General features: G+C 27.7%; 2 long non-coding RNA genes across 2 annotated transcripts; both read left to right on the forward strand.

Annotated features, from left to right (window-relative positions):
- The first annotated feature begins 1879 nt into the window (after positions 1-1879).
- Positions 1880-3277, forward strand: LOC136078940 (uncharacterized). Its single transcript, XR_010637798.1, has 2 exons — positions 1880-2723; positions 3073-3277. It is a non-coding gene; the product is annotated as an uncharacterized LOC136078940 (long non-coding RNA).
- A 3615-nt stretch (positions 3278-6892) lies between these two features.
- Positions 6893-8597, forward strand: LOC136078941 (uncharacterized). Its single transcript, XR_010637799.1, has 4 exons — positions 6893-7086; positions 7736-7880; positions 8181-8234; positions 8319-8597. It is a non-coding gene; the product is annotated as an uncharacterized LOC136078941 (long non-coding RNA).
- Positions 8598-14917: the final 6320 nt, after the last annotated feature.

Genomic DNA, 14917 nt, shown 5'->3' on the forward strand with positions numbered 1-14917 from the left:
TTTAATATTCTGATTTAGGAAAAATCTGACGGTTAAATGGAGTATCTAGGTGTACTGCAGAATGTTCTAAAATTTATTTGAAAACAGATAAAGACAAACTGACTTAAAGCATTTTGAAATGTGATCAATTTCGCTGATTTTATGACACTTTTTCCCCTATTATAGATCAACCAAATGTAATTTTTTTTTTTTTTTTTTTTTTTTTTGAGTCAACCTAATTCTCTCCAAGAAACTCTATAAACACTTAAATAGTTCGAGGCAATACATGTTCTGACGCTGGTGTGGATGATTGTTTGTTTTTAAAATAAGGGTAGGTTGTTTTCTTTACCAGTCAAAAAAAGACATTTAGATCAAGAGATATGGAAGTTTGGAGTAAGTTATACACTACGTATGTTAGGCCGCACCTGGAATTCGCTATTCCGGTATGGTGTCCTTACTTAAAAGGTGACATCAAAGAAATCGAAAAAAAATTCAGCGCAAAGCAAATAAAGTACCTCATGATTTAATAGGATTACCTTACGCTGAAAGGTGTCGTCGGCTCAATTTTATAACTTTGGAAACTCGCAGGAGACGTGGCGACTTAATCCAACAGTTTAAGCTAGAAAACGGTTTTGAGAGTATCAATTGGCATAATCCACCAATTCGCAGATCATCTTCCAATGTCCTAATGCGTGAATTCACATATAATAATGCTCGTCACAATTTTTTTACAAATCGTATTGTCAATGATTGGAATAACTTGCCGTCAGTATGCAAAAAGGTTCCGTCAGTTAACACATTTAAGAATAGAATTGACAAGTATTTTTTTTCTCCAGCTGCAAACAGTACATCTTTTACTGAAGAAGAGCTACACGTTTATTAATTAATTCGTGCTTTAGCAGCTACAAATATTGGCTTTTTAGATACTATTTGTCATAGATGTAAACTTGAATTAAATGAAAGCATATAAATATATATTAAATATACATTTATGTATATATATATATATATATATATATATATATATATATATATATATATATATATATATATATATATATATATATATATATATATATATATATATATATATATATATATATACATATATATATATGTATACATATATATATGTATATATACATATATATATATATACATACATATATATATATATATATATATATATATATATATATATAAATATATATATATATATATATATATATATATATATATATATATATATATATATATATCAGGGATGCAAAGTCCCAAAAAGACTCTGGCTTTATATCTCTACTTTTTCCAAGTCTGTGATGTTCAGAAGCACTAAATGTGTTTGATGACTTATGATCTGCTATAAGAAAAAAATTCATGATTTAATGACTTGAAACTTATTGCTTTTGAGCCTGGAGTACCAGAGACTAATCGTTAATAACAGGAATGGCTCCCTATTTTGATTGGACGAAAAAAGATTGTTTTCCTTAGTCCGAAAAACAATTTTTTCTCGTTGCCGTATTTAAAAAAAGTTTATGCCTTTGTATGGATATACATATATAATATATGTACAATATAAATGCGATAGAACTCGTTACTAGATTCTAGTATCTAATACGCAATAACGATGGTGAGTTTTAGTACAGTTTTATTTCATTAAAGATAATGCAATTTTTCTTCTTCTAAAAGACATAACTTTTGTTTAGGCATCTGCTAGCTTGTCTTCAAACAAGTTAAAGCTTAATCACCTTACGATCAACAATTATAATCGACATAATGCTTGCGAGTCACAGAAACAGTTTTAAACTGTTTCTGTGTAATAAACTGAGTTTATTAAATCTGTTCAAGATTATTCTATCAAAACACGCCAGTCTCCTGTGGAGACTGGCGTGTTTTGAGAAAACATTTTCTGGCACAGATTTAAATGCAGGTTGCCACTGGACACTTGCAGTTTATAATAGTATTGAAGGTAATTTTTACTATGGAGATTCTTTAGGATGGACAGCTCCAGATGATTTTTTAACTAAAGTTAAATTATTAATCAGAAAATTGTATCACATAAGCGAAAGCTTTAATATCACTTATTGTCATGATCCAAAGACACACATGAATGGAGTTAAAAAATGCAGTTCTTTTTGCAAAGAAAATTATCCCATGCAGACATGTGGAAATATTTGTGGAGTTATTACCATAATAGTATGTGCAATCTCTTGCTTAAATATGACTACTTTAACTGTATGATAAATAATGGTCAAATAGAGAACAATAATTACAATTTTCTAAAAGACCCTACTAAATATTCTTAATATTTAAGATTAGTTTTAATGTCATGGTTTATCTCAAAAGAAATAAATCTTGATTTTGTTGTTCCTACCACTATTGTGCGTGAAGTTTCCACCAGTTTTGAAGTATGTGATGCTGATTCTGATGAAGATGCCATATATACAAATGTTTTCGAATCCAACATAAATAAAAAGAATATGGCCAATGTAAAAAATACCAATTTTTTATCTTTAAAATGCGCAATTTGCACTATCTCTTTCACCCAAAAAAAAAACATGCTGCGGCATATGAAAAATAAACACAAATCAATTGATGAAGCACAAGAAAATATTCAATCAGGAAATCTTTTTGTCTTCAATGTGGATTTAAATGTAGGCGAATTAAGGATTTAAGAAAACATTTATCTGCAGTTCATTTTTATACCTTTCTGAAAGAAAAATTATCGTTTGCTAATTATCGAGGTAATGCTTTAATGTTTTTAAAAGTAAATAATGTTTTATTTAAATATAGTTTAGAGTAAAAGTGCCATTTATTTTGCATACAAATATTTGTATTCTTGCTTTATTATTTTTTTAATAGGTTAGTAATTATGCGTTGTGAAAATGATTTTGAATTTGTAATAATTTCAAACATAATTACTAACATGAATAGGTTCTAAAAAATATTTATTGCCTATGTTTTAGTCCAGTTCCTGTTGATGTTATGAATTTTTTTTATATAAGTTGTTACACAATGATAATTGTTTTCAAATTCATTTTCTCCTTTTTTTGTCTTGTAGTGATTATTTGATTTTTGTAAATAATTTTTTAGAATTTGAAATGTGGAAATCAGATATTAAAAGTAATAATGCAACACAATATGTTTTACCTTCTGGTGAAAAGATTGATAAAGATGGTAGGAAAGTATCATACTATCAATGCTACAGAAGTGGATTTTATAAATGCATTGCGAAGAAAAGACTAGTTAAAAGTAGTGGTATGTATCAAGTAAATAGCGATATTTAGAAGAAGAAAAATATTTGTATTTGCCACAAATTTTAATTTATTAGCATTGTTTATCTAATTACTGTTATAAGACTTAATTCAGTGACCACTTTCTTATTAAATTTTTGTTAAATACATTATTTATTTCAAACAATATTAGAACACCTAATGTAAATATCTAAAAACTCTTAAACATGTTTAGTTTTTGTGTGCTATAGGTCACTTTGTTTTAAAAATCTTTTAAAATTATACAGATGATGATTATCTTTACTATATTTAGAGTTTTATGTATTATATATATATGATATACAAATATTATTTTAATCTATACCCAATAGTAGGCACGCAACGTTTTACTCACGTTTCAATCACGTTTATTTTAGGTGACTTTGTCCAGGTTACTATTTTACGTGAAAGTTACGTGCCAAAATATTGCGCCTAACGAAACTATTTTTATTCTTAATAAAAACCTGTGATAAGAAATATGAAATAATATTTTTTATTATATTATTCATTTTTTTATAGTATAGTTTTTGTATTCATTATATTAGTTATAATTGTTTTACTGTTATGATAATATAATTAATTTTTATTGTAGTTTAATCATAGTTAAATATAAAATAAATATAAATATAAAAATAAAAATAACACAAAAATCAGTTTTAATTCAAGATCATAAACAAAAAATACCAAATAACTATGAAAATAAAATAAACAAAATAAAAACAAACTTCATGAAAGTTATTATAATTAATTATTTTTAAAAAAGTTTTTCAAAAAGCACAAATAATTAATAGAGTTATCACTTAATGATGACCGCATTTTTGTGACAAATAGACCAGCAGCAGAAAAAGCTCTTTCAGATTCAACCGAAGTCGATGGGATGGTCATCGAAGCATTAAATAATTTGTCCAAATTACTGGTGCGCTTTCCGGTTATTTCGAAAATATTCATTTCTTTTATGATGTTTTTAACATCATAGGAAATGTATTCTGCATTCTCGATTCGCGTTACATTCAAAATTGCATCATCCAATTTCTGTTGGAGGTTAGAAGACCTAGTAAAGTGAATTGGCTCTTCCAACATTAAAGCACCAGCCTCATCATCACTACTATTAATTATTTCTTCGATATCAGCAGAAGTACTTCTTGCGCCAGTATCCGAATCCGAAATAAAAAGTTTAGCAAATAATTTCTTAGCTGTAGAATATAATGCAGATTTAGAAAGCAATGTCATTACCGAATCTATTTCCGATGGATATTGATAATTTTTCGGATTATTTAAATATTTTACTAAACCAACTAAATTTTCATTCCGTCGTTCGACTACTCTCTGTCGCACAGATTGAAGCATTTTAGAAGAAAAACTATTTTTATTCTTGATCAAGTCATCCAGTATGAATAATAATACACCCTCTGATTCAAGTAGTGTGGCGTTTCTTCGGCCAAGTCTTTCAATGCCAATTTTTAGTGGTTGCAACGCCGTTATTACAACGTTAATGAGTAAATATTCTTGCTCCGAAATGTTGTCAATATTAAGAGTTCGCAATTTTAAGTCCATTAAGACTTTCAATATACAAGTTTTTAAGGCAATAAATCGTTCGAGCATTGCAAGAAGGCTGTTCCACCTTGTTTTTACATCCAGTATCAACTTAAGTTCTTTATTGTACTCAATTCTAACGTATTTTTGGAGAATTTCATTTTTAAGTGATGATTTACGAAACATTCGCACCATTTTTCGGACTTTCTGAATTATTTGAGCAATACTAACATTATCTTGTAGCTCATCATTGAATTCTACGTTTCTTAAATTAAATAAATCGCCGCATTGACTTGATTGACAATCAAATGAAGTTACATACTCACTGTCGATCTCTTCATTCTCGTTCTCACTCTCATCATCTTCACTATTATTGTCTTCTTCCAGATTTTGACTATCAAATTCGTTATGCTCACTATCTGATGCATCTAAAATTCTAGCTTTTTTGTAGAGAACATCACAAACTGATAAATTCAGACCATGTGCATAACATAATTGGTGCTCAATACCGCTTAATCTTCCAAATTTTTTCATAACTGATGCACCGTCAGTTACACTAGAAACTATATGGTTCTTTGTAGATAAATTAAATTCCGATAATTTAGTTTCAACCATATCAACTATTTTTTCCGCAGGAAGTGCACCGAATATTCTAATCATGCCCAGGTTCCAAAACTTAGTTAAGGAATGCACATTTATATTCATATAGCGACGGTTTTTTAACGAAGTGTATTCGTCCATCGAAATAGAGAATCTTGCGCCATCTGAAATTAGCATAGTCATTTCCTTAATCACAACTTGTTTTGCTAAATGGTATTGGCTTTTTACCATACTCATAACATGTGAAGGGTTTTTAGGTAATATCATACCTTTATCAGATAAAGTTTTTCTTATATATTCGGATTTTGTAATGCTATTAATAGAAAATCCATCGACAGCAGCCATCTTTGAAACAATTTCTTCAATAGATTTCTCTTTTACAAACGAAGTGATTTTACGTTGGACATTTCCTAATTTAAAAGCTGTGTTTTCTTCATGATGTCTTTTCTTATTAACTTCAATTTCAATTTCCTTGTGAACATTTTTTAAATGACGAAGAAGTAAACTTGTAGAGAATCCTTTACACATTATTGTTGCTTTGCATTTATTGCAAATAGCTGATTCTGTTTTTTTTTCGCGTGTAAAATATTTCCAAGCTTTTGATCCACTTTCACTTGCCATGATAGGGTTATCTAATTTGATATTTTACATTATAGCAATGAAAAATGAATTAAATACTGCATTATAAAAAATTTGTTATAAAAAATTTAACAACTTACAATTTGCTTTCTGATCCTGAAACTTCGATTAAATCAATAAATCAAGGCCAATAAATCAATTAATTCTATCTAGCTAATATATAAACCTAAACGAAAATTTATTGCCATCTATATTATGTTTTTTAATTAAGCGAAAATCCCGGGAAATTTGGGTCGAAATCCCGGGATTGCGGGATGCAATTTTACTACCGGGAAAACGGGATCACGGGATCCCGTTTGAGAAGCCCTATATTTAAGGTGACTTCGTCCAGGTTACAATTTTACTTGATTGAAGCATGAAAGTTACGTTGCCAAAATATTGTGTATTTTGGAACTTTTTTTATTCTCAATAAAAACCTATGATTAGAAACTTGGAAAGATATTCTTTATTTTATTTACTATTTTTTTATAATATAGTTTCAGGAATTATTTTTTTTGGGATATTCCCGGAATACCGTATATTTTTCTGAAATTTATCTTTTTCCAAATATCCGAAAAGTTTTCCATACATGCAAGTTAAAGTATATATTATTGTCATCAACTTGGCTGAATGCAAAATTAAGGGAAAAATTAGGGGGAAAATATTATGAATTTTTTCAGGATATTTTCCGCAAACAATTTTCCGAATTTTTTAAATATAATGATTATATGAAATATATAGTTTATATATTCATTATTGTAATTACTTTTTATTATACTTTTATAATAATATAATTATTTTGCATTGTAGTTTTGTAATAATAAAAAAAGTATCAGGGTATAAGATATTTCAGGGTTTAAGATATATCAGGGTATAAGATATCTTATAACATCGCAATGCATTTTTGACAAAAATAAAATGTCACATATATAATATTTTATCTAAACATATTATATTATTTTATATCAATTTTTTGTCAATTTAGGTTTAATAAATATATTAAAAAGCTTAGTTCAAAATCGTGTAACGTTATGGCAGATAATTCTCATATTGCAACATGCAAAAGATCAAACCCTAATACAAGGTATACTTTTTTTCTACCCTATAATATAATATTTTAGACTGTCAAATTTGTCGATGTAATTAATTTAATAATAAATAAATTATTATAGCTTTTTTATTATTAAATTTATTAAACTACATGACAAATGATAAGTTCTGTATAAAATATTATTGACTAGGAAGATCCAATGGTATTGTTATGTTATTGCCTAGAAATATCATTCTGTAGTAAGACACAATAACCTTTTAACTTTTAAAGTTTGAGAAAATTCACTTTTCCCTCTCTTCGTCTTCTTTTGTGATCGCACCCTGTAGCAAGAATTTAATTTAGTTCATATCTTGTTGGAGAATGTAACTTGGTTCTGAGTTGAATTTTTAGTACTCGGTATTTATTGGTGACCTAATTTGACAATACTTTATTATACATACTTTTAGTTTTATACTTAATATATTATATATAATTAGGGGTAGATAAGGCACCTTAGCCGTGGTGAATGTTTCCACAGCAAAAGGAGCCTCAAGGTGAAAATCTCACCATGGGTAGCAAAATCATGATATAAAATCCCCACTATAATATTGTGAGGTTATGTGGTAACTATTACATTTTTTTAAATTGTTATAATTTTTCTGTGTGCATTCTAAAATTACATTTAATGTTCAAAACTTTGTAGATTACTCATTTAAAGCAACTTCGTGGGCTGTAACCTTTGCATCTAGTGAGTTAATGTATGAACAAGTTAATGCAGAAACAAGTGCAAATATAAGAAGATGGAAAACAAAGAAAACAAATTATTTAATCAGATGTTATCACATAAGGTGAGTACAGGTCTTTTTCTAATCACGCCCATCAGTTATTAACTTTATATATAGATATATATTTATCTATAGACAGATTTTTGATATAGATATATTAGATAAACAATATTTTTTTAGACTTGTATTTTTTATTTTGTACTTCTTTTTTTTATTATCTGTCGACTTTTTTGTTATGTCTTTTTTTATTAAATTCTTATTTATTTTTTAGCAATAAGAGTATAAAATTAGAAGGCAAATGACTTTTTTTATTTTTCTACATTGTATGTAGTATTGTTTTCTTAAAATTATTTAATGATTTAGATAAAAGAAAACAACTAGAAAATCTTGTTGCCAAAATGGTTGGCAACTTACCAAGTAAGATTTGTTTTAAAAGTTTGTGATTTAAGATAGTTATTAAATAACCATATTATTATTTAAGATTTTATTCGTTTCTTTCAGCTAAATCTGATTCATTAGATAAAGTTTGATGCGTACTCTTATAGGAGAATATATCGACTGATTCGTTAGATTAAGTTTAAAGTGCGCTCTTTGTGGATCGAAGTGTGCTCTTCGTAAGTTGCAGATCTATGACTTTGTACTTATTACTTATTGGATATAAGGAGGATATTTTAACAAAAGTGCAGCTTTTATTACAAATTCAAAATGTTTATGTCAAGAACTAATATACTGACTAATAAAACCATGTAATTTAATACGTATTAAATATTTCCTCGACGATGAGTTTTTTTTCTTTACACGAATCCAAACACTTCGTTTTTATAAAGCATAATTATTACTTAAATATTACGTGCCAAAATTAACGTAAAAAGCACGTCTTTTAGACAGTTCATGGGGACCAAAAAGTTACCTAAATATCACGTGCCAAAAGTAACGTGAAAACACGTCCATAAATCACGTGAATTGGTCATTTCATGGGGAACAAAAAGTCACCTAAATGTCACGTGCCAAAATAACGTGAAATTCACGTTTTTGTCACGTCGCTGTGCCTACTGGGTATGATCTCAAATATCTACTTAATAGGTACTCGAAAAATTGCTAAAAATTGCACGTCCACACTTAAAGTTACCCAAACCGTAGATGGACATGTTATTGTTAATGCTTGTTATTCACACTATGGACATAAAAATGAAATTCAACATATTTCTCAATCAAGTTTTCAAAGGCAAGAAATTGCTAGCAAACTTAAAATGGGTGTAACCAAAAATAGAATCCTAGATGATATTAGAGATGAAACAAGTTGTGTTCAATCCAGGTTACGTTTAACCCAGCGTCAAAATATCAAAAACCTAGAGAAAGCATTCAACATTATTTCTATACAACTTCATGCCAATGATCAAGACAGTGTTGCAATTTGGCTAAAAGAATGGCAAATGAAGGGAAATAGTCCTGTTTTATATTATAAACTACAGGGTGAGTTAGATACATGTTATACATTTAAAGAATCAGACTTTATAATTATAATGCAAACAGAACAACAACAAAAAAATGCTGCAACAGTTTGGAGAAAATGGTGTTTTTGTATTGATTCTACGCATGGCACAAATGCATATGATTTTCTCATTATACTGCTGATTTACTAACGGTAATAACCAATTGGTTTTATTGCGCACAAGATAGATACGAAGCGGTTAAGCTTACTGCTTTTAAAATTTTTAATGCTTTTGCTAAAAAAAGCGGGTTGCAAATCTTCAGCATAAAAAAATTCCTATGGTATATCATATCCAAGGTACTCTTAGCACGGTCGAAAAAGTTTTTCAAATTGGCATGTCTAGAACATTTGCGAACATGTAAATCACGATGTCGCATGCATTGTTTGTTTCTGCATTCAGATGGTTTTTCATATGTAAATTTAAAAAACTGATGAGCTAATTTTAACTTTATTTTGTAACTGTGTTTTTAAAAATAAAAAAATAAATTTGTTGTACACAAATTTTCTTTTTTTATCATTTTTCATACAACTTTTAGAAGTTATGCAATCCAAAGCATTGTTGAAATCAGGATTGCTGATTTTTTTTTGTTGAGTAATTAGAACAGTTAATACCTTGATTTGAAAAATTCACTAATAATAATTTTATTACATTATTTATGATTTTTATTTTTTTAAACCTGAAAAATAAACTTTTCTTGGAATAATGCAAATAATTACAAAACTAAATGTCAATTTAATTTTTCGGTTAACTAATGAATACAAAGTCTAATGTAGTTTTTTGATAAGGGGTCGTCCATAAAATACGTCACAATTTTTGACCGTTTTTAACCCTCCTTCCCCCTCCCCCCCCCCACCTTTGTCTCAAAATCGTAACACTTTAGAAGCAAGTTTTGTACGAGTCATCACAAAACCACCAAACCCCCTGCCCCTTATAGCGTAAAGTAATTTGTGGACGACCCCTAATCATTTCATTGAAAAAAAAAAATATTCATAACTGGCTATAATCTTTTTTTTTTTTATTTACACTTTGCCGATAAAAAAAATTTAGTCGTAACTTTTAAAAAAAATAATTACATGACCGGAGCTAGAAGAAGACAAATTTAGTCTTATCATTAAGCCCCAAAAAATGCGTCATTACTAGACAAAATATAGTTTGACAATAAAATAAAGTTTCAATGTATATATCTCTGATATATACTATAAAAGAAAATTTAAATATATCGCATATCGTTTAAAATTTATAGTTTTTCAAAAAATAAGATATAACTATTGCTTTGTAAAATAAAAGAAACAAAATTTATTAAAATATTAAATGACAAAAATAACATTTAAGAATTGGTTTGAAAAATAAGAAGATATGATTTTATATAAAAGCATTTTATTGGTAGAGCATTTTATAGTTTAACTTATTTAATTATATTTATAATACTTTTCATTGCCAATTAAGTAAAAGCAAATAAACAGTATAAAATAAAAGTAAAAGATTATTAAATAACGCAAAAATAAAAAATAAATTTCTCAAAAAGAAGATTATCATTTAAAATGATAAAAATATATGTACAATTATTGATTAATTATGTATTAATAATCTAAAGTAATTAATTAACTATTAATTATTGATTTCTAATATAAAGAAGTTTTATTAGAAAAAATTTATATCATTTTTAGTTAACAAAAGTAATTGCTTAAGTTTTGTTTTGAATTGGTTTAGAGAATAATTAGTTTTTATTTCATTATTTAATATTATGTTCCACAACTTTGGTCCTCGGTTTACAATAGAGAATTTAGTAGCGGAATAATAAGTTTTGGGTTGAATGTAGTTGTATTTTGAAAATCTAGTAGGGTATATGTGATTTATTTTTTCAAAAATTGAATAAAATAAGATTGGTAATATATTTTTATCAAGTTTGAAAATGAAAATAAGAACTTGATAGAGGTTTAGTTTATATCAGGGTTAGGGTATTTGGAGATTTAGGACATTTAGGATATTGAGTTCATTAAATAGTGTTTGTGTGTGTGAGAAGCGATCTACGTTTGAAATTATCCTTATAGCCTGTTTTTGTTTGCTAAGCAATTTTTTTATTTTCGTCACGTTAGTGCTACACCAAGCAATGTTCGCATAACTTAAGTAGCAATAAATAAAAGAAAAGTAAATGTTTTTTAAACAAGATTGATCCAATAACTGCTTTGCTTTGTACATTATACCTGAATTTTTTGATATTTTATCTTCAACTACACCTATATGTTCCCTCCAGGTTACATTTTCGTCTAGAAACACGCCTAAAAACTTTATTGATTGCTCTCTCTTTATTAATTGATTGTCAATAAAAAGGTCCGGAAGTTCTAAGGGAATATCTGATTTTTTATGTAGGCGATGGAATAAAGTGTATTTTGTTTTAGTAATATTTAAAGATAATCAAGGTTAAAAATTTTGATATCAACTTTTTTTCTAGTTGATGGAAGTTGAAAATGCGCTTTTTAATTTTTTCCTTCTTACAATTCGTGAATATTAAAAAAGCAACAAGAATTTAATTTTCGTTAGCATTTTAACATAAAAATAAATTGCAGAAAAAATAAATTCATTTAGGTAACAAACACTTGCATGCACACAGCATGCAATTTTTGACATTGTTTTTATGGCAATCGCTTCTGACTTCGCTGGTAACCAGAGCAATTAATATTTTCACTTTACCTTAATTTTAGTGTTTTTCTGCAGTATAATATATGACAAAACAAATTTTCTTATTTTGGCAACTCTAAACTTCAAAGCGCATGGGCAAAGCGCACTTTATGGACTTTCAGCATTAGATTACTTAGTGTTACATTTTATTAAAAAAATCACACTTTTTTGAAATGGGCTAAACTTGATATATATTGCATTGACAAATTAACTTCTTATTTACAAAGAATTAATGAAAAAGAACACATCGAGATGTATGCACTACACTTTTTTATAGAAGTAATCTTTTAGACAGTTGAATAATTCTAAACAGAGATTTTTTATTGGTAAAAGACTTTTTACCAAACAGTTTTTTTCATCAAGATTTACTAAATCGTGACTCTAATAAGGTGTTTAATGTAATCACAAACATTACTCTGATTGATGTGACGTGCAGCAAATCTTCACCATCTGCATCTTAGACTTCATGTATAACTGTTTGGGGTGAATTATATAGATTTAATTATCATTTACTTTTGAATTTTACTTTGTATAGCCTTCTAAAAGATAAACATATAAAGAATACATAAAAATTGGCAACACCTTTGTAAAATTTTATACAAGCTTAACACAAACACACAAGTCTATAAAAAAAAAAAATGAAAATAGATGTTTGCTCTATAGTTATAAATACTCTCGAGTCCTAGATAAAAAAAAGGGGGGACGTTTGTTAATTTTTGGGAAATTTCCCACCCACCATAAGCTTAATAAGACACCCCTCCCCCCTCTAAAATTCCCACCCATAGATAATGAAAGAATTTTTATTTAGTATAAAAATAACAACAGACCTAATTAGCATATTGTTTAACATGATCACAATCAATAATATGACAGCTTTTAAGTTTCAATTAGCTCACTCTATTGTGTTATTGGTGTTTTTTATAAGTTTTTTTCAGAAAAAAAAGTGTGTTTAAGATAAAGCTGATAAAGTAACAACAATTATATTATTGAAGTAGGTTTCCTCGTTCGAAAAAAGTAAAAGCTGTATACAAAGGTAATTTAATTTAGTGAAGTAGAATCAGAGCTATTAATAGAGCTCTGAGTCTCCTATTGCTTGTTAACGTTGAAAAAGTGCCATGAGAGCTTGTGCGATGGGTTTAATGATATTCAGATGTTAAAAAAGTTGTCATGACTACGTATGAAAATATCACAACATAAATGAAAACAAAAGAAAGAGTGTTAGTTTGAAAGTAAAGGTTGGTGTGCAGCATTGTTCAGTGATACACCCTAGGTTTTTATAACCGTCTTGTAATCTATTTGTAAAGAGTTTAGACTTATTTTAGCATAAAAACTAATTTATGTAGTTGAAGGAGAATTAATATATAGTGTTGAAAAGTTTCAGTGTTGAAAAGATGGAATTGAAACAAAAGAGCTAAGGATTAACATGATAAAGACATTAGTCATCCAGTTAAGAATGACCAAGCAAAAATATCTGGGAAATGGGCTTGTGGGGTGTTACATTTTGGAAGGCTACATTTTGTGAGCAATGAGCTCATAAAAAAATGTATTTCAACTGCTTTATACACATGGAGCATTTATTAATTTTCAGAAAATTTTCCCACTCACCCAGAGCTTTTTAAGACCCTCTCCTTTTTTACTTTTTAACCAGACACATTGGTTTTGTAAAAGATTTCTGGTGCAGGTAAACTCATAAATTAGGAGATTACAAAACAAAGTTGAAGGCCAAACAACATAATACTATTTAGAGTATCAGAAAGTAACGTTACCTCATTAGGTAATTTGTATAATAATATTATACAAATTACCTAATGAGGTAACGTTTAATTCAAACCTAATTTTGTATTCAAATATTTACTATAACTACTTCACATATTGTTAAGAAAAATATAATTAAAGTGATCCAGCTTGGTAAAAAAGACAATATTGTATAACATTGTTCAAGACCATTGTTGGTAAAACTAGTAAATTATTGTCAAAAAAACTTTGTAATAAAGAATCTGAGTAAATTTGCAGATGCTAAGATATAAATCAATCAAAGAGCTTCATAATTTGACAATAAAAGAAAACAAAGATCTTGAAATTCTAGTAGCTGAGGCAAAGGAATAACAGCAAAAAAAATGTAGGGGAACAAATAATTGTGGTAAGACAGATCAGAATAAATGAAAACTGAATTCAAGCAAAAATTGTATAGTGTAAACACATTATTGGAATAACTTAGAGTTGAGCTATAGAAAACTCTATAGAACTCTTAACTTAAATGTCACTAGTTGTCATTAGTTGAACAATAATATTTTATGAAGCTAACAAATTTGAAAATAAACTAAAATTATCATTTTAGTAAGATGTCATATATATATATATATATATATATATATATATATATATATATATATATATATATATATATATATATATATATATATATATATATATATATATATATATATATATATATATATATATATATATATATATATATATAATTTTAAAAACACTTATCAAAATGTTTTCTACAGTTTGTTTCACCTTCAGCAGGTTTATCAAGAAGCTTCCTGATGATCCTGCTGAAAGTAAAACAGACTGTAGAGGATATTTAGATGAGTGTTTTTAATAATTTAAAGCAAAAATATCTTTTAAGTCACCCGCAGTGACTTAAAAATTACCAATGGAAAGGAGATTCTGGTACAGTTCAGGATGTTGCTCAATGCAATGATTTGTCAAGTCTTGTGTATCAGTTATTCACTTGCAAATTTTCTGATGGATATTTTGTTAAGCTTGGAATTTATGGTGGTAAAGGTTTTCTCAAGTTTTATCTAAGCATTGTTGTACTACATTAAGAGTAGATAGCAGCTTACCACCTCAAAATCAACCTCTCATTCAAAGGACTGGTAAAGACACTAGTTAAGAGATATATTGTTGTTGTGGTAT

The sequence above is a fragment of the Hydra vulgaris genome, chromosome 04, assembly GCF_038396675.1.
Source record: "Hydra vulgaris chromosome 04, alternate assembly HydraT2T_AEP".
Taxonomy (NCBI): Eukaryota; Metazoa; Cnidaria; class Hydrozoa; order Anthoathecata; family Hydridae; genus Hydra; species Hydra vulgaris.